This window comes from Antechinus flavipes, chromosome 3 (assembly GCF_016432865.1).
Source record: "Antechinus flavipes isolate AdamAnt ecotype Samford, QLD, Australia chromosome 3, AdamAnt_v2, whole genome shotgun sequence".
Classification (NCBI taxonomy): domain Eukaryota; kingdom Metazoa; phylum Chordata; class Mammalia; order Dasyuromorphia; family Dasyuridae; genus Antechinus; species Antechinus flavipes.
In genome coordinates, this window is record NC_067400.1 from 429,555,035 (window position 1) to 429,579,290 (window position 24,256).

Consider the following 24,256-nt stretch of genomic DNA (forward strand, 5'->3'; position numbering starts at 1 on the left):
TAAGGATGAGGCAAAGCTTCTAGGGGTCTGGAGTGCGGTCCTGGTCACTGCTCTCACCACGCAAATGTGAATGCAAGGAAGGGGGATTCAAAGAGCAGCGGCGCAAGGCGTGCTCTTAGAGTTTGACTCTGTTGGTGACCATATAGTTAAACAGACGCGCAGATCTCCTATACAATAGGAACGATTTGATTGAATTTTGCATTTGGAACTTGTTGACTTTGAAGCGATCAATAAAACGACTGTTTATTTTAGATGCACATAATTTGCCCTGAGAAATGTTTTAAGGAGAGGAGAGCACAGCTTTTTCTCCCGGAGCTGTTGGAGCGAATGAGATTGCCAGATGGGAGATTTCCCTCTGTGATGTTAAAGCTGTAATATATATTCAGAGCAGATTGGGCTGCTGCTTGTGATGAGGAGGATATTACATTTATAAATTTTAAATCGGAGATTGGACAATGTGCTGAGAGCTGAAATTGGATGGTTTGGCTGTTCACCGTATTGATAGTTAAATGTGATTTCCGGATAGTAGTAATAATAATCATTACAATAATATATAAAAAACATGTTGGGGTTAGGCAATAATATAATCCATGTCACTTAGCTGCAGATTCAAATGTGCATTTCTCCCGAATTTCTGCTTATTACTAAAGCGCAGCCAAGTTTATATCTGCGTGTGTTTCAATGACCACCATACAAATGATCATCACTTAGGATTTATGTAATCAACTGCTAGCATTCAGAAAAAAAAAAACAAAAAAAAACAAAAAACAAAAACTTTATAATATAGAGACACAGCAGCAGTTCTATTACTTTTCTTTCATTTTTAATTGAATTTTATTTTGTAGCTTGTATTTGGTTTAGATACATGGCCTAAATCAACCAGAGCTACAAACCTAAAAGATTGGAAAGTGGGAAAGTTCTTATTCTCTAGAAGCTCTGCTGTTGCAAATTAAAAGTGTGTTGTGGTCAGGAAATGAAAGCTACAATGTCTCTTTTGAACAAGTCGTTTATCAAGAGAAACATCTATCAGGCAGCGACTTGTCACATTGATCCTCTAAAAGTTAGGTCTGAGGTGGAAACTGCTTTGATGTTTTTTGATCCTAAATTTATAAAAACTGAAAAAGCAAGGACGGATTGGGCCAGTAGAGATCTTTAAAAAGAAAGGAAGAAAACTATTTTTAAGAACTAGTAAGAACTATTTATTAGTACTGTTTGAATAAAATATTTAAGATGTAGCAGTTAAGAGTGCAGAAGTGATCCCACTGTGTAAGAACCAAAGATTACTTCTAATAGACCTTATAGACTTTAGTGTCATTAAGTAAAGGTTTCCTATGTGTTCTATGCAACTACTGTCATATGATTCTTAAATTGTCTTGAGATATTTTAGAATAATATGAAGCATCCAAAATGTTTTTGATAATTCCAGTTTGCATATCTCTCCCCCCCCCATTTCTTCCTTCTACTTTTTTTAAGACCCATATGTTAATTACTCTCTACGTTATATTAATGACAAGTGTGATATATTTGGGAGGAGAATATATTCTCCTCTTTGTAGCTCACGTTTGAGTGTCCTTACATCCATCTTTATTTGTTTAATAGAGTGAAGGTTTTGCCACATATAAGCCATAAGGATTGTTCTTTGTCACTTTAAGTTGAGTACACTTGTCAGATTAATCATGATATGTACTTTTAAAGTATTGAATAGTTCTCATGTACTATTTCAACTTTTGTTTTTCAAATTGCTCCTAAGAAACTCGTTATGAAAACATTTTGTTGAAGTGTTAAAAGGTTCCTGCTCTGATTTTTAGTTAAGATATGAGGGAAACCTTGGTAGAATTAGCTTTTGGACATATTCTCCTTGAAATAAATGACACTAGGCTTTACACTGCTGATAGCTACTTATTATTGCATGTAGATCTCTCTGCAACCAAGCCAAAAAAGAGCGTGGTAGGAGTTTTGGTGGATGACTATTTGTTAATTAATCATGTCTAAAATGAAAGAACCATAGCATAGTAATAAAGCCTTATTGCTATTTTTTTCTGAAAGAATAAAGCTTCTATATATAAGTCGTGTTTGTATGAGTTAACTTTCTAATCTTCCCTTCTCCTGGAATATAGGGTCTCATTTGGATTATTACTGTATCTTTTTTTGAAAATAGAGTATGCTTTTAATCTTCTTTTACTACCCCAACATCCTTAATCTCTTACATGATACCTTTATGTATGTATGTACAATTTTTACCTTTAGTAATGTTTAAGTCTAGTAAAAGGACTCAAATTTTAAGTATGTTCAGAAACTTTCCCTTCATATAGTAATTTCCCCTTTTACACAAATAGAAAATTAGATGTTTGTTCATGTTTTAAAATAAATAGGCATTTAAGGAATATTTCTATAAGCAGAAACTCATTTTATGTCCTTTGTAGTGACCATCAATAGCTTATTTTTAACTTATATAACTGCTTAATGAACTGAAAAAAAAGGGAAATGAAGAAAGTGAATATCAATAACATTTCCAAAAATTATAGTCCTTCTGCATTGTTTAAATCAATATTTCTGAAGTAGTTAAACATTTTAGCAAAGTGAAAAGACAAATGAATAATATTATCGTGACTGAATTCTTTGACTTTGGAGTTTCAGCTGGCAATTCTTATTTCTTAATCTAATATTGCTTGAGTATAGGGGAGCATATCTAAACTTGGCTAACATGCTCTATATTTCTGAATTATTATAAATAGTGCTGAGTTAGGGCTTCCCTGCATATATCTTTGAATGTTCAGATTCATGGAATGTGAGTCTATTTTATGAAGTTAGTCACTTTTTAATGATATAAAATCAAGAAGACTGCCTTGTGTATTTGAACAATTGCATGTCATGTCGTTTGGAGATACTGGTTTGTACTTGCATCCCTGACTCTAATAGAAAATTTAGGCGCTTTGCCTCTGATCAATATATTCCTTAAGAGAAGAAACTTCACATAATACTTTCATAAAGTGCCAGGTTTATTGATATAGAGTTGATAAATTTAATTACCAGGATTTTACATTGATTTATTGATTTTGTGATTGGTAGAAATTGTTCTGTAGACATTAATGTGAAGTATTGAAGCATGCTGCTAATCGATAAGACTTGATTAATCAGCACATCTCTGATTTTGTTTTGTTGCTCTCCCTCCTTCCCCCCCCCCCCCAACTGAGTTGCTATTAGTTTAGCTTCAACAAATGATGCACAAAAAATAGTGTAGTAATTTTTTGGATAAATCAGCTTTTTTCCAGTGGCTCTTTTTCCTATTGCTTTTTGAAGGGATCCTAGGAGCATTTGTAAATATGCACGAAAATTATATTAAAATTAATTTGACCTGTCAGACACCAGAATTTGACAGACTTAAATTCCTAAGTCATTTAGCTACCCTCCCCCCACCAAAAAAAAAAAAAATACTCCTAAATTATTTCAGCAAAGATAGTTTAGCAACAGAAAATGTAATTGGTTTTTAAAAGGTTGATTAAATATTCTCTATGTAAAAGAAGTGTGCATAGTTTGATTTTTTAAGACAAATCTGTTATTTCTGTCTAAAGAGGTGTGTCAATGGCTATTTGAAATAGTTTTATGTATTAAGTTTCACCTGCTTTAAAAGGATTCCTGTTTATTATTGACATTTTTAGATGTTCAAACTTTCCTAGTTGGAAAGTATAGTTTGGATTGAAAGAAAATTTTCATTGTTAAATTAAATGTGACCTATTCAAAGGGGCTGAATAAACTGTACAAGCAAATAAGTTTCAGGAAAATTGAAAGAAAGGTGTGCATGCTTTATCTTTGGAGCAATATTACATTTGAATGAATGAATATTTTTCTTCGATACAAATGCATTCTTTATTATACCTGTTGACATTTGTGGGACTAAGGATAGATAAAATAGAAACGACAGTGGGTAAGGAATGTAACAACCATTGCAAAAATAGAAAGTTAATGTCTTTCTTCATGTTTATGATGTTGACACAATTTTATTTAATGCAAACCATCATTTTGCCTTATTGATATTTGATAAAGTTTATTAACATTATACAATGGTAAGCCTACAATAGCATTATGCATAGCAATATTAAAATAATGAGATTTTAATTCAAGTGGATTTACTTTCTAGTTCTGACATAGTTGGTAGTATCATTAGAAAAAGGATTAGCTATGCTTATACTCGAAGTAACTTTCACATGATAGTTCTCTAATGCATATAAGTAAGCTTTCCTTAAAATGATATAACAGAATAAGGGGGTACATTTTATATAGATAAAGTATTAGCTGAATTTTTTTTTTAAAATTTTACTCTTGTCTACTGTGCCATTGGAATAAAGTAATGTATATCCAATATCTTACTTTGTTGGAGTGACTTTAAAAATTAATCCCTCCTCTCCTTTTTTTTTTTTAAAGCCAGGAGCAAATGCTTCTGATGGATACATTATATACATGTTTATTCAAACATGCTAATGATTAATGTTTCTTTTAAAAATTCACAGCTTTAGTAGAATTCACAATGGTATACTATATACATATATGTGTGTATATATATATATATATATATATATATATATATATATATATATAATTTCAGTAATACAGTGTCTGAAATATCCTAATTGTTTTAACATGGCAATGCTGGCTTATATAGCTACTCTTCTCAGAATTTCTGCCTCTTTTAGAATAGTTGTGATAGTCTCATTAGGGGCATATAAAAAGAAGATAAGATCTTTTTATTAAAAAAAAAAAACTCTGGTTCAGAGAATTCTCACAAACTCCTTACATGATAGTTTTTGGTTTTGTTTTTTATTGAATATAAACAACAGCAAAATTTTCTGAAAATTGGTATTCTGTACTTATTTTGATGATGGAAAAAAATATATATATATATTATATATAATGGGAAGAGACACTGAAATTCAAAATGGCTAGACTAGACAGGCTTGTATAGTATGAATCAGTGGTTTCTTTTTGTTTTGCTAACTTCTTATCTATCCATTATTAACAACCATCTTTTAAAATGTTATTGTGTCCATTGTGGGCATTTATTATATGCCATCTATGTGCAAAAACATTTTGCTAGGTGTCATGTTTAATCTTTGGGGATGACTATTCTGCAGTCCTCTCATGTGCCTCCATCCCATATATAATGATTGGAAGTTGAACAAGAGTACCCAATGGTAAAATATACCATTAGGGCTTCATGACTATTTCCGTATGTGTTAAGTGATAACTAAGGTATTTGTTTTCTTTAATGTTATTCCTTCCTGGTATATTCTGAGATGTCAAGTGAATTTTATTGTTCAGGTGTTGTTTTTGAGTAAGTAGCATTTTCTTCGATTATTTTTTGCTTGCAGCTATATAACTAAAATAATATATATAATGATGAATGAAAAGAAAATATTTCAATGATGATGTCTTGTAATTTAATAAAGCCACTTCTTTATTTTCCAACTTCCACATCTCCCTATATATATATATATAGCACATCATCATTAGTGTATACAATCCATGTGAAAATACATATCTTTAGTTTTAAGGAAAAAAATCAAAAGCCCTAACCATTCTTTTATGTTATTGAATGACAGTAGGAGAGAAGAACAAGGGGGGAAAAAATAATAATTACTCCATTATAATAGTATCAGTATTGATATTTTGACTGTTGGGAACTGACAGTGCTTCTGTATAAATGTGTGGTGACAGTAATGCTTATAGATGAAAAGTAACTGTTCTATGCAGTAACATTAACCTTTCAGTATGTCATATTCAAAGTGTGAACTTAGTTTGTTAGAATCTGGGATGACAATATTGTAACCTTCTTTTCTCTTCATATTCTGCTCCCCCATCCCCCAATCTTATCACTTTCAGCTTCCTATGTTGACATGTAGAGAGCAACATTTAGAGTGTATACTTAAAGAACAAGCTTTTTAGTTACTGGGTGATATAAAGTATCATGTTGTAATATCTAAAGCAAATTTTTAAATCATCTGGCCTTTTCAAATAAAAACTGAGACATGTTAAAAGATTCAGGAAGGATGTATCTGAATACACTTGAAGTTGCACCATTTATTTTCAAAAGATATTTCTCCCATCACTCATGGATTGCTCTACCATGAAGAGACATATCAAAAGACCACAGAAAAGTAACTCTTATCCTTTTATGTCACCCAGTATTCAGGCACTTAAAAGATTGTTTCAGAGAAGGAACAGAATTGAACCTATTTTGAATCCCTTGTTGTCGGAATTTGTGGGCCACATGCTATATATGGGATCATCTAAGAAAAAAGAAAACCCTCCAACCATTGAATTAACACATACATATCTACACTCCATCACACTTTTACTTTATACACAAAAGTTAAAATAAAAAGAACTAGGGAGCTGGAAAATACCTATCTGTTAAAATTACTGGTGATTGTGGTAGCATACTCTTAGACTCAGTAATAGATCCAACAAAGTGGTTCCATTGAGCCTTAAATAGAAAACAATTTTATGGTACTTTTTAAAGAATTGAAGTTCAAACATTTTTCTTTTTCTTTTAAAAATTTATTTAGTATTTCCTTTTCTACAAATTACATGTAAAGATAATTTTTAACATTTGTTTTTAAAACTTTGAGTTCCAGATCCTCTCCTTTCCTCTCTTCCCTCCCTACCTTATTGAGAAGGCAAGCAATTTGATATAGGTTATGTATTGTGTAGTTAGTCATATTTCTTAAAATTTCTGCTTAATGATAATTTTAACTTCCATTTATATAGTATTTTGTAGTTTACAAAGCACTTCCCACTGAAGAATCACATGATATAGGCAATACAACATCTTTTTTTCATCTCCCTCTACAGATAAACAAAAAGAAGAAAAACAGTGCTGAGACTTTAGCCTCTTATTTTCAGTTTTAGAGTTTGATTCTTTATGAACTGAACTATGTAGGCTGTCTTTCTACTAAAAGCACATATTATGAAAAATAGTTTAATGATGGAGGTTCAATGTTCACACCCACACAAAACCCTTACTATCAGTGTTTACATATGAAAATATTTGTTTTTATAAACATCCCAATGAAGAAATTTGTATGTTAAAATGCCAAATGTGGGTGTGTTCTATTCTCTTAATTGGTCTATCTCTTCCTTAAGCTAACTTTGAAATTTAAAAAGATATTTTATATTGCTTCTAAGAGCTTATGTAATCAAAAATAAATGCAAGACAGTTCATCTGGTGTTTGCCATACAAGAATGATGAGAATTTTTTGGATGGTTAAAAAAAAATCACTTGATATTGAAGCATTTCCTTATGACTCCAGTTTTCAGTGACAAATATAGTTGGAAAGATTTTTAAAAATTGGATTATGATTCTTTTTAACTTAATATATTGTTATCAGTACTTTTGAATCTAAATTTGTAGATTATCAAAAAAGTGAATATAATCATATTAATGTTAAAATTTTTAAATATCTTTAACAGATTCTCCTGGCAGGGTTTTTCACATTTGTGAGGGAGAGCCTTGGAATAATGCATCTTCTAATTTTGATTATCTAATGTAATATACTCATATGTATTTTACAAGGATATATTGTATTTGAAGTAACAGTGTCTGGGAAGCTTTTGGTATTTCTGTACAAATAATTAGATTAAAAAGGTTAGAGTTAGAAAATGTATCCATTCCTGGAAAATGAAAAATTATATTCATGCAAAGTGAAAGGAGTATAACACATTTATGACTTTTAAAACTGACTCATAGAACATTCTTAAGAGCACTTAATGAAAAACACTTAGACAACTTAAAGACTTAAATAAGTCTCCAAAGCTATTTTTAATTTGTTTAAAAGTAGATATATTAGTATTGACTTTAAATTAATTTCTCACAAACCTGGAGTTAATTTTACAATCAATCAAAGAGTTAAAACTTGAGGCTTTTTTTGGCATATTTTTTATCAGTGTTCACAGTGCAATTGCAAAGTTTTTCTATAATATTACATGTGTGTGTTTTTTCCACTGAAAATAAATCACTAGACTTGGGAGAAACATTGACATACTTTTAAAATAGACTTTGATATTCAAATGTTCTGAACACTTGTTAGAAAACCCTGAAGGTAAAGGGGAAGGACATTGATTTTGAAATTTTAGATTAAGAGGTATCCAAAAATCTATTTTTTCCATGCATGGAAATGTGAAAAAAAAAAAAAAAACTTCAGTAAAATGTTGCTTTTTACTGTGAGAACCATGCTTCACTTAATTCTTCTTAGGCTTATTTATTTGATCAGGTGTATTTATTTGTGTTGCATCAGGTAGCTTACATTCATGTTCTTAAAAATAATTAAAATAGTATTTCTTTCTTCCTTTTTTTCCTTTTTTCTTTATCTCATTTTGTGCTGGGATCTTAAAGATATATATAAAGATATATGATACAAGAAGCAATGATTCACTGATTTTAGATATGAAAGACAATTAAAATATGTATAAATGTGTTTGTGCATATATAAACAGACATATATTGACATATATGTTTACATACCTGTGTATATATACATATGTTACATATATTTCTCTTAGGAAAGAAAAGTAACATTTTCCATGTAAAAATGAAATTAATTAGCTGGGGAAAATTGATATATGGTATTAAAATCAGTCTCTTTATGTTGTAGTACAGTCTATTTGTCTGTATTGGACTTAAATATGTTTTGGTGCATCTTTCATTGGATGGTCTTGATTTGATTTTAAACTCAATTTGGTATGGCAATTAAGACATAGCACAGTGTTGAGCCCATTTCTTGGTTCATAGTATTTCCATTTCACTTTATTTTATTAAGTGTCAAAACCATTTTCAAATAATACAGAATATATCTTACCTCCGCAGAGGGGGAAAAATACTTTAGGGATTCTTAGAGAAATCGTTATAACTAAAATTTAAGCTACTTCAGTACTTGGAAAAATTTAATTGTGTATACTGTTTAACATTCTATACACCCTTTTAGTGAACTCCTCAATGAATATTATGTTTTATGGATAATAGTAGTCTTGAACACAAGTAAATATCATCAGTTAGAAAGCCATGGTTGTGGGAGTAGTGAAGTTTTTTGAAGAGTATCTGGTGACTTACAATGCTGCATATTCTAACAGTTTATTTGTAAAGAGACTATATCTTTGCTACAAGTATGATTGTTTTGCTTCAAAGTGGATCAAGCATACTGAGTATGCTCATTACCTAGAAGAACTGAAGATTTGTTCATTGTTATGAGCACATAAACTTATATAATATTTTTCACACCTAATATTAACTATGAGCTTTCCAATAACCATGACCCTGTAGTCATGGTTAAAAAAAAACAAAAACAAAAACAAAACACCTCTTTCTTTTCTTTTTTGTTTTTTATAATATCTCCTCTCCTTTTCCACTCTACTCCCTCTGACTCCTATTTTAAGGACCTAGCAATTTAAAAATATTTATTTGCTAGCACATATCTATCTATCTATCTATCTATCTATCTATCTCTATCTTGATCATTTGGAAAGTCTCATTTCACTTGAGGAAATATAGCATTAATAGATAACCTAATTAATTAAGAAGATACTTTATAAGTAAGAGAGAGATGGGTAATATATGGCATCTACAAAGAGCTATTCTTGACATTGTAAATAATAAATTGGAGGAAAAAAATCCCACTCAATTAAAAGGAAATGGAAAAAAGTCCATTTCTTTAAAAGGTCTTTGTGTATAGTTTTCCTACTAAACCTATATATGAATAATTTTTTTATGCAGATTCATGGCTTATAAAAATTAATGACTGTTGAATATTTTCTAATATCCAACATTAAAATGAGAACTAATTACATTCTATTTGATTTTTTTAAAGCAAAAATAAGATAGGTAAAGTTTTGAAGATTTTTGCTGCCCCCCCCCATATTTTTGTGAGATAGATTTGTTGATATAAGTAAAAGTATCTGTTACCCCTTCTCATGATCCCGATTTTAAAATACATTTGTCCTTAAATACTTTTTCACCTTTTCAGTCTCTCTCTTTTCCTTCTTACCCTGTTCCCAAAATTGTTGTTAGGGCAATAGAGAAAGCAATCATACTAAAAAATCAACTAGGCTCCCTTTCTTGGGAAAGAAAGTTTGTTACAATTGTAATCTCAAAGATTTATTTATAGTTGAAATAGATGATTCAAGTCCTAGCTTAACCTTGTTGACACATCATGGGTCCTGCAATAGGATTCTCTGTTGTCCAGAGGACAATTTAAGCAGAAACAAACAAGCAAACAAAATCCCTGTACATTTTGTGATAAACATATCTTTTTTTTTTCTTTTTAAAGATAATTTTTCCTGATTTTGAAGGTCTTAATAGCCTAGTTATGCATATTGATAGCCTTGGATAAATCATGAATCAAGGTTTTGCATGTAATAAACACTGAGTAAACACTTATGGGTAATGATAAAGCAATCTGTCCACAGACAGGTATATTTTACAATAAGTTAGTATGAATTGTGCCTGACTTCATTAGTGACTGTTAATGTATTTTTTTTAATTGTTTATTTTCATAGCTCTTAAATTTAGTTTGGGGAACAAAGAAGTTAACATAAAAATTATTAGTTCCAAATTAATTTAGTCCTCTCCAGTGCCTATGGAGAACAAGGACTATTTATTAAATTAATGAACAAATAACATTGTCTATACCATTAATTTCCTCCCAGTTGATGGACATCACTCAGTGCATTCATCTTATCTCTGAGAGATCCCTACAAGTTATCTGTTAGAAATTTTGTATGATATATATACATATATATATATACACATTAATATATAAGTATAAATTGTGACTGTTCATAACAATCATTTATCAGATTATGAGAATTATTTTTATTTGGCCACAATTTCTAATTCTTACAGTAAAAATTGAAATGTCAATTCCATTAGTCCCCTCTCCCCCAAACAGTTAAAGGAAAGATTTACATCTATTCAGATTTTTTAAAGTAGAATATTCACATTCTAAGTATAATTAATTAATTGCCAACACTTCCCTGAAAAATAATGTTATGTTTTAAATTCTACCCCTAGTAGAGAATTCAGAGTCCTTCATTATATCCCCCTATCTCCAAAAAGATCTGCAGTTTGAATACAGAACCATTGAATGCAGAATTCAAACCATTCTAGAAAAAAAGAAATGGCCTAATTCTTTCCCTAAAAAATTTCAGAGAAGATTCTATGCTCATCTTTACCAGAGGGGCCCAAGTCACTTTGCTTTGATTTGTGAATTTATTGAATTAAAAATGACCCTTTTGTTTCTAAACATACCTACAGAGACAGAGAGACAAACAGACAGATACAGAGATGGGGAGGGAGGGAGGGAGGAAAGAAGGAAGGGAAATACAGAGAGAAAGAGAGGGAGGGAAGGAGGGAGAGAGAAAGAAGAAGGGAGTGCTTCAGTTTAGGTTTCTGAGGAAGGAAACTAAACTATATTTCCTTCTGCTTGTAAAAATTCACAAGGAGCCAAAAGATGACAGATATGTTTGTGTATCTGTAATGGATATAATTTTCATTGATTCTATAGTTTACAGATATCTATGGTTGACATTTTAAATAGGTACTTTTTATTCTATATTTAGTATCTGACTACTAATTTAATTTTTTATTAAATACTAGGTAGTAAACAATTTAGCTGAGGTCACACTCAATGACCTTTCCTTCTATTAGGTTCAGTTGCTTTACTAGTCTGGTTTGTATGTTTGTGGAAGGGTCAGTTGGTTCCTTTTTAAAATCTGTCACAAGTTCCACAGTAAAAGCTTTATAAAATTTGATAAGAAAAATAAGGTTTGATCAAATGTTTAAATTATAATGAGTTAGTTAACAATACTGTATAGGGTTTCTGTTATAAGATTTGCTTTTCATACTTAAAGATCTTCAGGAGAAAAATACTTTGGGATGTTACTTCATGAAATGATTTGGGGAGTGTGGAGGGATCACTATTGTCATTCTTTTACAAATATAATTTTACTTCAGGTTGGACACTTCAAAGCTAAAACAATTCTGGCTATCATTTTATTACTTAACACTGTAATTAAGTTTAAAATTGTATGCTTCATATATAGGAGAAAAATATCTACAGTAATTAATGATTGAACCCAGGCTTTCAAGTTATTACAAAGATATCTACTGACTGAGTTACTATAGACAAATATGATTTAATAATTGCATGAGAACACCATATATTCAACTTCACATTTGGAGTTCTATCAATGAGGAAGGAAAATGTTATCATTTGTTGCTGGCAGACTAAAGAATAGATGAATTTGAAAGAATACCTCCCACTTCCTTCCCTCCTCTCTTCCCCCCATATCCCAAAGAAAAGGATACCTTGGTTCATTTCATAGCAAGTGTACAGCAAGTCAATTTAAAGGAACTCCTTGTTAACTAAACTTTTTGTTTTGTTTTTGGGAAACTATTTGAACTAATCTAAGAAAAATCATACTTGGTGAAATATAAGCAGACTTTCTTAAATCTGATAGTATTTTTGAAAAAAAAAAAAAAGCCTATTATAATCCAAATTTAAAATATTTATCTCCTGGTTAAAAACCCAAGGATGTGTCCAGCAAAGTTCACTTGTTTGGGGATACTATGGTTTCAGCATTTGAAGTTTAATGGAGAAAAAATATCCCACTCAGGGTTTTCACACTGACATGGGGACCATTCTGGTATTCTGATAAAGAAGATACATGTTTCTTCAGTCCTTCCATCAAACAGAACTGTGTGTGATCCATGGCAGGAGTAAAAGGTAAGATGAAAATATGGCAAAGAATAAAAAAGTTGACATTACAAACTAATGAATCAAATTTAGAATTACCTTCAGCATAATTGATCCTCTAATGTATTCATAATACTAACTATATTATCCATATATTTTAGGGAGGGTATTTTTAAAAATTATATTTACAAGAAAAAATTTTCTCTTTAAATATTTTAGGCTTGCATTTTATACCTTCAGTTCTTTCCATTTTTTTATGATAAATATTTTGTAATTTTTCATGGATGAGAGATAGTGAAGCATATAGTGGCCAGAGAGTTAGCCTTAAAATCAGTAAGTCATAGTTTCAAGACCTTCCTCTACTCCTAGCTGGAATCCTGAACAAAGTGCCTGACCTCATAATGCTTTAGGGCCACTAAATCAAATATCAGGATCCCTGCAGATTATATTTCAACTTAAAAAAACTACATATTGACATTATCTATGTTTTAATGTATTTTTCATTTATTTTGTTAATTATTTTCCAATTAGATTTTAATCTGGATCAGTCCACACTTCAGAGTGTTATGGACCACTTTTTTTTTTTTTTGGTACCTCTACTCTAGGAGATTTTGTAAGCATTTAAGTTACAGATAAAGTGTTTTCTTACATTATTAATAAGGGAAGTTTTCATATTAAGTAATATAATAGGTGCAGTCCCTATTCCTATTTTAAAGTAAAAATAGTTACTTTTACTATTAAAAAAAAAAAAAGCAACGTATTCACTCTCAGGTTAGCCCATAGTTTCCCCATATTTGTGGTTTGTGTTGAAGACTAATAAGCTAAATGATGAAATGATGTGCCTGCTCCTCTCCCCCTCCGCCCCCCCCCCCGCAAAAAAAAAAAAAAAAAAAAAAAAAAAAAACAACCCTGATCATTTTAATGAAAACAGTTAAGCACTTGTCAATTAATTTTTTAAAAAGTCAAATTAATTAACTTAAACAATCTATGTATTTGGGAGCCTCACATAAAAGTAAGCTGATTTAGATTTTGTTTTGGGGTGGAGTGGGGGCGGGGATGGAGTAGTTCAACCAAGTGAACACAGTCTATATGCCTTTTTGTTAGTTTATTCATTACTGTTATGATGGAATAAAATTCAGATTTGATGTCAAGAAGGATCTGAGTTCAAGTACTGTCTTTAACATATACCATTTTTTTCTTCCTGTGTAAATCATGGTCAGGAAATACTTTAAGACTTGAAACCATACCATAATTGCTGGTCTACATTGGTGAAGGAAGTTTCCTTCACTGATGAAATCACCAGCAAACGTTTCTCCCTTCCCCCTGCCTCCACAATGAGAAAAGGATAAAATTTATTTAATATTAGCTCTTAATATTCAAATATTCACTATGCTTTGTGGATATGATATGTCTTCATTCTCTGTAGTTATTATTATATTTTCTTACTCAGGAGCTTCTAATCTTAGAAAGTTGTCTGGGAGTGACTTGTCCAGGATCATAAAATCAGTATGTGTTAGGAATATAATTTGAACAGAGATTCACATATGGGAGTGTATGTATGTGCATATGTGCATTTATATGTGTGTATATATGCATATGTGTTTGTATATTTCAATACATCTATATCCACAAAGTTTCCTGAAAATGAAGTTGAAATTAACTGTGAATTTGGAAAGCTTTATTTTAAAATAGCTATGCTGAAAATATCAGAAATTTATAAACTGATATATATATATATTTTTAATTTAAGCTATGCTTAGGACATATATACATACCACATATGTATATGTGTATGCATATATAATATATATCTTATATTTGTAATTATTTGTAATTGATATATAACATATAATAATAATTCTATATTTATAATTCAGTGACCACACCTTTAAAGTTCTCTCTTTATCTGGGATTTAGACAATCCTAATCTCTGCCCTTGAAGAAAAGTAGCATCTTTCAGATTTGTGCAAATAAAAACAGATGCCAGTTTTTGTGGCAGAACTGATCTTACAAATGTTTCTTTTTAAAGACATTTTTTAATAGAAACAGTAAGGTATAAATCATATAAGCAATTACCTGGACATTGTAGAAATGGGGCTTGGCTTTTTCTGTAGACCCAGATGTTCCCAGATTCCAATAATGGCCCAGTCCAGATATTTACAGCTTAATTTTCTGTGCATGTGCACTTTTCCATAAATGGTTCCTTTTCCCCATTTTCATTTGGCTGACTGAACCACTTAAAGGAAGAGAGTGATTTCAGCTTGAATGATAGCAAACATGAACAGATATAAAAAGTTGCTTTAAAAAACTTTGATCAGTTTTTAAGAGTCCAAATCTTGAAAGATTTTAGAGTAACCAAAAGAAGTAAATGGATTTTCAAATGTCAATTTCCTTTCTAAAGAGAGAGAGGGGGGAAGAAAAAGAAAAGAGAAAGGAAGAAAGGAAGGAACAAATGAAGAAAGGAAGAGGAAAGGAGAATAGGGAAGAGGAGGGGAAAGGAAGGGAGAAGAGGGGGGAAGAAAAGAAAAGAGAGGGGAGGGGGGAGGAGGAGGGAAGAAAAGAGAGGAAAAGTCAAGATAAGATCTTTCTAGACCAGAACAGTTGTGTTTAGTCTTGCATTATGGAATAAAGGCTTACACTTAGATGGAAGTTGTGGGGTGGAGTGGGCACAGACTATATAGCATTTCAACTTTTGGCATTTGTTAGGTTTATCATGCTGACTAGTTTGTATCCTTGTATTCCTATATCCAGTTTTTCCATCTCTTACTTGAAACTAAACAAATTGAAAATAGTGATTGGTAACCATCTGCTGTGCTGAAATTTCACATAACGAAGTTAAGCTATTTTACAAAACAACTCCAATCTAGTGAATTATACTGTTGCCAGTAAATAGCAACAAGCAGTTTAGAATTCCTCTGGACAAAGCATCTCTTATAGCTAATGTTTCATTATGCAGTCAGTTGGTTAGGGGAAAAAATAGAAAACCTCTTCCACTCATCCCTCTTCCCACCCAATGTAAAACAGAATAACAAACTTGAGAACATTTTTTGGATGCTTGAAAACTTATATTTTCATTTATTTAAGGAGTGGGGGGATTTGTGTGTGAGAGAACATTAAATATAGACTGACACATGATAACTTTGTAGATACATATAGATTTCACTTTGAATCAGTTTCTAAACTACTCCATTGCAATTAGTAGAGGCTATCCCATTAAGTTTTAAATCATTAATCATTGTAAATTATTTGAAGAATCTATACAATTAAAATCACATTGAGTGGATTTCATATTGTATCAATAGACAATAATTATTGAGAAAATTTTCTACTGACATGTGAATGCAATAATGAAGAAATTCAGAGTAGTCTTAAGTAGTTAACAAAGAAGTTGTTTAAATGGACCAGGTAAAGCAATATAAATGTAATACCTATAGTTTTATATTTAGATAGAACTGAGCATATAAAGGTATAACTATGTTATGTATGTTTTCTATTCACATTTAAACTTACTTTCACTTTTTCGATACTGGGTTTTGACTGTATATCAAGAAAGTTGCTTAAAATGGGCAATATATTGAGTTCAAAGTACCCATACAGTTCATAAATTCTCTGGTGTCTACTGGATTTTTCATCAGGGAGACTTCCAATAAAAATGATCTATTTTAGAAATAATATTGTTTAGTAGGTTGAAATGTGGTGTAATAAAATTAGACCTTCAGTCTTCTAAAGTTACTACTTAGATGGCACCCTTGGGATGGTAAAATGGCTGTATAAGCAGATGAATCAGACAGTTTCACTGATGGATACATTTGTCAGTCTCTGTTACAGATATAATATATTCTTATATCTGTAATCCTGACACTGTTACATCCAAATGAAATCAACATGAGGTTGTCATCTTTAAGCAAATATGTTAAGTGTTGTCTTTTGTGCTTTGGATTTGAAAGAAAGGGGCCCAAGGGAGCCAGCATCATGCAAATGGAACAAATCCCATTTCTTCTGAGCTGGGCTGTTTTCCCCCTTCATGGCAGCTGGCTGTGTTATCTTTGTGTGTTTCTCTGAGTGCTGACAATTCTTTCAGTGATCTAACTTAGGGCACATTAGAAAGTGGAAGCAGCTGTCTGTCGCTATACTGAGAGACGTGTTTGCTCTACTGCAAAGATGAAGGACCATGAATCCTTGACACACTCTCCCCCCTCCCCCTTTTACTTTCCAGCATGATCAACATTCAGACGCACAGATTGTCTGCTTGGACAGTTTTTTGTTCTGACTGACAGCATCTGGCATAGACAAATTTAAAAATACATAGCATGCCATGCTTGGAATTGGAACATCCCCTCTTTATTAATCTTCTCATTTAAACCATTCATTTACATTTCAAGAAAGGTTACAGCTTGATATGGTTGAAACGTTTATTTTAAATGAATAACCTCCTAATGAAATGTCTTGAATGAGTACCAAGCAGCTAGTGTTCATTAAAAATTACACCCGATTAGCACGGCCTTGAAAGCAGGGAAGGTATGGGATTCCTTATTGTTTTAATCCACAATACAATTCAATGTTTACCTTTCTGGCACAAAGCTAATAGAAATGATGCCTGTACTTGCAACTCTTCTGATATTGACCATAACTATCATATCCTTAAGCCAACAAAATACTTTGTATTGTTTAATCAGCTTTCTTCCCCTCTTGTTTTCATACTATCATCTCCCCCCAAATATTTTCAAATATCTGCAGAATATAATGCTTGCCTTTCAAGTCCCTTTCTTCATACCAACCCCCTCTTTACTATCCCCTTTCCCAAACCAAGAAAAGCTTATGATTCAAAGTGGGAGAAAAATGATAGAAAATATTTTTTGATTTGTCAAACTAACCCCCCTGCTCCTGCACAGTTAATACATATTTATTTGTCTGCATTAATTTTATTTTAATGAACATCAATGTAAAATTGTCCTTTTTTGCTGCCTTATCCCTACCCCCAGCCCTACACTTCCTATCCATTCTCATCTCCACAGCCCTTGCTTGAAACACAGACATGCTTGTCTAGCATTTATGTAAAAATAATATGAAAATTGGCCAAACCAATCAGAATGTGGACTTTGAGTCCAGGGGGAAAAATATCCTCCTTTTACTAGACATTTCATACTGTTCATATTCCTAAGGATTTCAGCTATAACTACTTACCTGCAAGAGAGAGTGCCTGACTCTTGGGTTTGGGGGAAGGAGATAGGGAGAATGAGAAAAAAGAGGGAGGATGAGTCGGTCAGAATTATAATTAAGAAAAATAACTGTTCAAGTGCTTGATAGTAAATATATAAAACAAGCATGGTGGTTAACTTGGGGGAAATATCCTATTCTGGAGAAGTTCAATTAACAGTTGTAAGCAGAAGAGGTGATATATTTCTTCACTACATATAAGAGGTTACTTGCTTTAGGATAAATTTTGACAAATTTCAGAAAGAAATAGAGGTTGAAATAAAAATGACAACAGATTTCAGTTTCATATCCAAAGCATTTTTAAGTTCTAGAATTTAAAGGGGGAACTATAATATTTAATTCTGGTTAGATGGATTAAGTTTTTGTACTTTTAATGTAGTCAACACATACATGTCAAATATTCCATATAAACCATTTCTTTAAGAAAAATTTAGAAGTTGATGCCATATTCAATTCATATACAATCAAAGTAATTCCTTTCCCGTCCTCCCACCAGTTGTACATTTGATATAGATGGTATTTATTGTATGACTACATATTGGGGGTGGGGGCAAAGGAAAAAAATCTTTATATCTATTTCCCGTTTTCTGATTTATGTGTGTGTTACATCACTGTTCAACATGTTAAGTACAAATCATTTCATTTATATGATATACCATTTAGATTTTTTAAATGACTAGTTTTTAAAGGTAGTGCCAATATGCATCTGTAAGCAAACTGGGAATAGGTTAGAGTACACAATTCTCTTGTGTAAAAAGCCAGGTTTAGCAGTAATGCTTTTAATCTGGACTCGTAGAGGATTCAGGAGCATCCATAGATCTGCTCCAGTAATTACCATACCCCAAGTGGCACTGGAAGAGACATTTGCCTAAAAACTTGATGTCTTCATTACGCTGTTTACATTTTAATTAGAAACATGAAAATTACTGATTCATACAGACAACTATAGTTTAAGTGGTTTCGTTCACCATTCAATAAATCACAAAAAAGAATCCCACAGTTGGCATAAATAGTTTACTAGGAATCATTCATGGGAATAATGTGTTGGCACTATAAGCTGCTTAAAATATGTTTTTATTTTACCAGAGGTAGAATTTGCATATAAATTAGAGAATGGCATTTTAAGTTGACAGTCATTTATGCAAGATACTACACACATGCAAATCTATATGGGTGTGTGTGTATTTTGTATGCATATAGATTTTGCAACTTGTGTATATAGAGCGAACCTATGTCTTTCCTTCTCATTTTAGAAAGATGCATGCTTTTTGGAAAATCACATTAAAATGTATGTTGCAGATACTCATACCACACATAAATTTTTCATCTGTGATACAATATTACAGTGTATGGAAAAAAAATGTTTATTTTTCATATGCATGTGGCATGAGTGTGAGTTGGCCTTTTATTCTCTTATGCATTCTCACTCTTCCCTCTCCCTTACATTCTATCCTAACTTCTGCATGTACCTGTCAATGCCACTGCCCTAAAACAACTCCCACTAGGAATGATTGGACTGAAGCAGTGGTGGCTGTCAGTGTCCATTCCTGAGTCAGCAGCATGTCCATTGCCTGAATCGGGCGACAGTCACTCATCCAGTTTTCCCCTCCCCAGGGGGCAACCGTCCTCCTCATCACTGAGGAGAATGACCCTTCTGTCTGGCATGCTCAAGATCCTGAATCTCACCACATTGGTGTGCGAGTTCAAATCCCTGCTCCTAAAGGCAGAGCTGGGATTCTAGCTAATGACTCAGAGATACAGAGGGTCAGTGCACTGCTGATCTAAAGTACTGAGCCATTGTGCTGGCTTCATTGTACATTTCTTCCCCCTATCACTGCTGACTTCTCTCCTTTATCAAATCTATTATTAGAGATCAATTTTATGCAAAAAAATAATATTTCCTTCATGTTTTATAATCATTTGGGTTTGTATTGTATTTGTTAAGAAATGTTTGATTTGGGTTAAGGATAGATAGGAAGTAATTGTTTCTGGCTGTCTTTTCTTTTTTTAACTGAACAACAGTGAATATCAAATAGTTGGAATTTAGGTATATTTAGTTAACATTTTTAGGGTGGCTAGTGATAGCTTAAAATGCATTTTAAACATAGGGCATATTACTTAAAATGCTCTAACAATTGTGTCAATTTAACTTTTCATCCAAAGGTACTTTTGTGATTGAAATTCTATTTAAATTTAACTAGCTGATGGTAATGATTAGAATAATAAGAAGTCAGCTTTTTCGTTATTCTGCTTTGAAATTATAATTCCTTACAGTTCCTTCTTGCTAATTGTCCTTAAGTGGGAAAGAAATAGTTTGTCTTTTCTAGTTCATTTTGCTAGTTCCTGAATTTTCAAAGTTTGAAATGCTCACTTAAGATTAAAAGATGCTTGGCTCAATTCTTCAATTTTAGTGAAAAGTTAGTAATGCCATTGTCACATGTAGAGAAAGCAGAGACTGCTAGAAGCAGCTCTTAGGTGCCTTACATTGACTAGTCAGTCTCTGGTGCAATTTAGTTAGGGTAATGGTTGCTACATAGACATATGTTCATTTGTTTGGGTTTGAATTGCTTTTTTGGCAGAGTACTTATTAGGTCTGGGTATTTCCTAGATGTGATTAAACAGAATAGTCTACATCTGCAAGGACAGAAACATGCTGCTGACTCGTACACACTGCAAAATTCTAATAGTTTGTGCTGTCTGGTAAATTCAGTCTTCCTCCTGCAATGTGGCCCGAAACAGTTGTGTGGTGAGGAAAGCTGGCTGCTTGCCAGCCATCGACTATGAAATCCTGGGTACCTGAGAGCTTATCAGTTCCTTTGCTTTGTAAAAGAGAAAGTGATGAAAATGTTGGTAAACTGCCATGAAGGTTTAAGGCTGCTGGAACAAGGAGCCGTGTAATCAGATTGGAAAATGGAGCTTGAGATTCTCTGCATGGGAAGCAGCCGTCTATGGACCTAGTGAGACGCTGTGCAAGTGCCGAGCTGACCACGTTGTTAGCAAATCAGCTTGTTTGCTGCAGCAGCAGGGTGGAAAAGACCAGTGCTTGTGATGGTATGTAACGCAGTGATTTCTCTTGCTTTGCACAATGTAATCAGCTTTCAATTAGTTCACTCTACAATAACCTTCTTAATTTTTTTTTTCTTGCTGTTAATACCGTGGACTTTAAGCAATTAACTATGAGAAGTAATCCTTCAAGCAAATCAAAGCAATCCTTTAATTTTATAACCCTGCTGAAAAAAAGTATCAGGTGGTCCACTGGTCTCCATCAGCTGCTGGGAAATTCCCCGGCTCACTGTAGCATAGAGAGATGCTTTAACCAAGTGATATTTGGAGTCATCTTCAAAATATCCTGGCAAGAGAGGAACAAGGCTGAATCATTCAAACTAAAATTAAAGTGGAAATTAAGTAGCTTTAATGAGGAGGAAATTTAAGTTTGCCCTTTTATTTAGATATGGTGATGCCTATAATTTTTTTTTTCCTACCCAAGACATACTATACGCACTGAGTGCATCTCTCTGTATGTGTGTAGGTCTCTCCTCCATATCTCTCCTTGCCGCTGTTTATTTAGGCATTTCCATACACCATCTCTCTGAAAGCTCTGAGGACATAGCCACTTGTACTGATAAATCTACCACTTCACCTTTAGTGAACTTGATTCACCAAGGTTTGAAAGAACAAGGATATCATTGCTGATCATGTATGTGTGGTACTTGTTAATCCTTTAAAGTTAAATTCAGATAATGTAGGGGTAGAGGGGAGGAAGAGGAAAACCCAGGTTTGTAGAGTTGGAGTAATAATTTTAAATTTGACTTAACTAAAAGAGATTAGCTTCTATCATGCTGTTGAAATAAGAAAACTATTATACTACAAAGAATGAAGCTTATTACAATTTTTTCCACTGTTCCCTCCTTCCCCTAGTTCAAAATATCTTCAGTAAAATATTGTTCATGGATTCTAATTTGTGCATAATCACATGTTTGATCAGGTGACTATCTTGAGGTGACACTGAGAACTTTCTAACTAGATATTGGAGAGCAGCATAGCAGTGATTATTAGAAGTTATTCTATCAGATACAGTCTGTTTTCTTATGTTGCCCTGCTGTATGTATACAGATATGCATATACATGTGCGTGCATATACTTGTCTCATGATACTGCTCATATGAATAAGAACAATCAACATGGTCACATTATTGTTGATGCTGAATACCATTACTGGCTCACTTGAATCCTTCTTCATGTTGTGATTATACATATTTATCTCACTGATAAAACGTATGTTATTAATGAAGTAAAGTCCTCTTGTCTTATTTTTGCCTCCAACAAAATAACTTGTGAATTATAATAGCATTTTTTTTAATTTTAAAAGTATTACTTTCTATAATAATGTAATTATCCATGTGTATGCATAAGCTTTTAAAACTTATAACTGCACTAAGACTTTTGGGACAACACATACATTAATATAGATTTTTATTTATTTTTTTGTGTGTGAAAGGCAATGACTTTCTGATTGTGCTGATTTGGAGGTATCTTACATTTCACATTTAAGAGGAATAAATAAACTTGGATGGAAAATGAAGGCATTTAATGCAATGTACATTTGCCATGATTATTTTATAACTTCATTTTAATATGTTAGTGTCATTGCATTAATGTTTCCTTCTTGTGTGTTCCTTTTTTTTTTTGTTTTTTAATTAAAAATAGCCATAAAGGAGCATATATCACCTACATACATCTTATGCTGCAAAGACCCTCTTTATATTCTTTTAGAGGACAAACTCCATTAGATATGCACTTACTGTACATTGGATTGTAAATCTTACAATTTAATGGTAATTCAGTGAGCAGTTATTGCTTCTGTGGCCTTTTTTCTTTCTTTTTTGTCCCATCTCACTTGTGAAATAGGGTTACCCTTTACAAGTGTCACATCCATAGATTCATCTTTTGTACTCTATAGTTGTTCCTACTGCATCATTTTTAAAAAAAAAAGAAAAAAATCTAAAGCTGTGGCAGAACCATGTGGTGGGGAAAAGATTGGAAGGAGTAGGGAGGGAAGGGGTTTAGAAAAAGAAGGGAGGGAGGAGAAAAGGAAGGAGAAATGGAGTGAAGTGTAAGAAGGAGAGGGAAAGGGAAAAAGAAAAGAAGAAACCCAGAGAGATACATGCAGAGAAAGACAGAGAGAGAGAGAGAGAATCCAACAAAAGAAAGACCAAGCTATTTAGTATCAATCTAATAGGATTTTTTTTAAACTAAAAGATGCAATTTTCTCTTACCTCTTTCTTAATCAGTTTTCCATAATAAATTGTAATCTGAATTTGCATTCCTGGAAACAGAAATAGTGTGTTAATGGTGCAAAGTCTTTTTGCCTTGCTTACACTATTAATACTTTTATCCTTTTCTGATATGAAATACTTTTTGTAGAAACAATATACATGTTCATAAAGAAATTATAAAGGGATTCTCCTTTTGAAGATAATGAGTTCTCTTCAGGAACTGCAGGTTACATGGAACACAAATGAGCTCTAAGTGGGGGGATTTAAAGTCCTGCTACAGCATTTAATTTCTTGAGGAAGGAGTTCAGTTCAAGGTTAGCCTGTTATTGTGGCACTGGCAACTACTTCTATCCTTCCTGTTCTCTGCCAGCAGTTCTGCACAAAAGGCAGGCATTTTTATTTAATACGTGGGGAAGTATTAATCACTACAGTATTTTCTTACAAAATTTATCTTATCATATTCATTGTTTCAGTACTCATGACAATAATATGTGTTTAATTACTCAATAAGAGCCATTTATAGATTCCATTTTTCCTGTATACTAGACAAATGGTATTGATTTTGTACTTTGATGCAACATGAAACTGTATTAAACACAATCAGAATTCTAAGGCTGGTAAATGTACATTTGTTATGATAACTGGACTCTTTCTTTGAACTTGAAAATCCCAAGTTAAACTAAAAGATATACACACATATCATTCCTATATATTCACACACACACACACATATATATGAATATATGTACATACTTATATGCGTATGCACATTTGTATAATGTGTAATTTTCAGAGCAATGTGATTTTATTTTATTATGGCATTTTGGTTAAAAAATGAATGTCTTAAGTTTTCTGATTTTGATTTTTGCAAGGATTGAAGAATTTATAGAAACCAAAGAGTTTTGAATTGATGGATCTTTGAAGTCACACAATTTGTGCATAGGTAAAGGCTGATTTTCCTTTGCAATCTTTAGTTAATATACTGAGTTCTTTTTTTTTTTTTCTAAACAAGTTTTTACC

At 32.2% G+C, this 24,256-nt stretch overlaps 1 protein-coding gene across 1 annotated transcript in view; it reads left to right on the forward strand.

The window, feature by feature from the left end:
* Positions 1-24,256, forward strand: part of FIGN (fidgetin, microtubule severing factor) — a 173,642-nt gene that overhangs the window by 2,823 nt on the left and 146,563 nt on the right. The gene's annotated exons all lie outside the window — the stretch shown is intronic.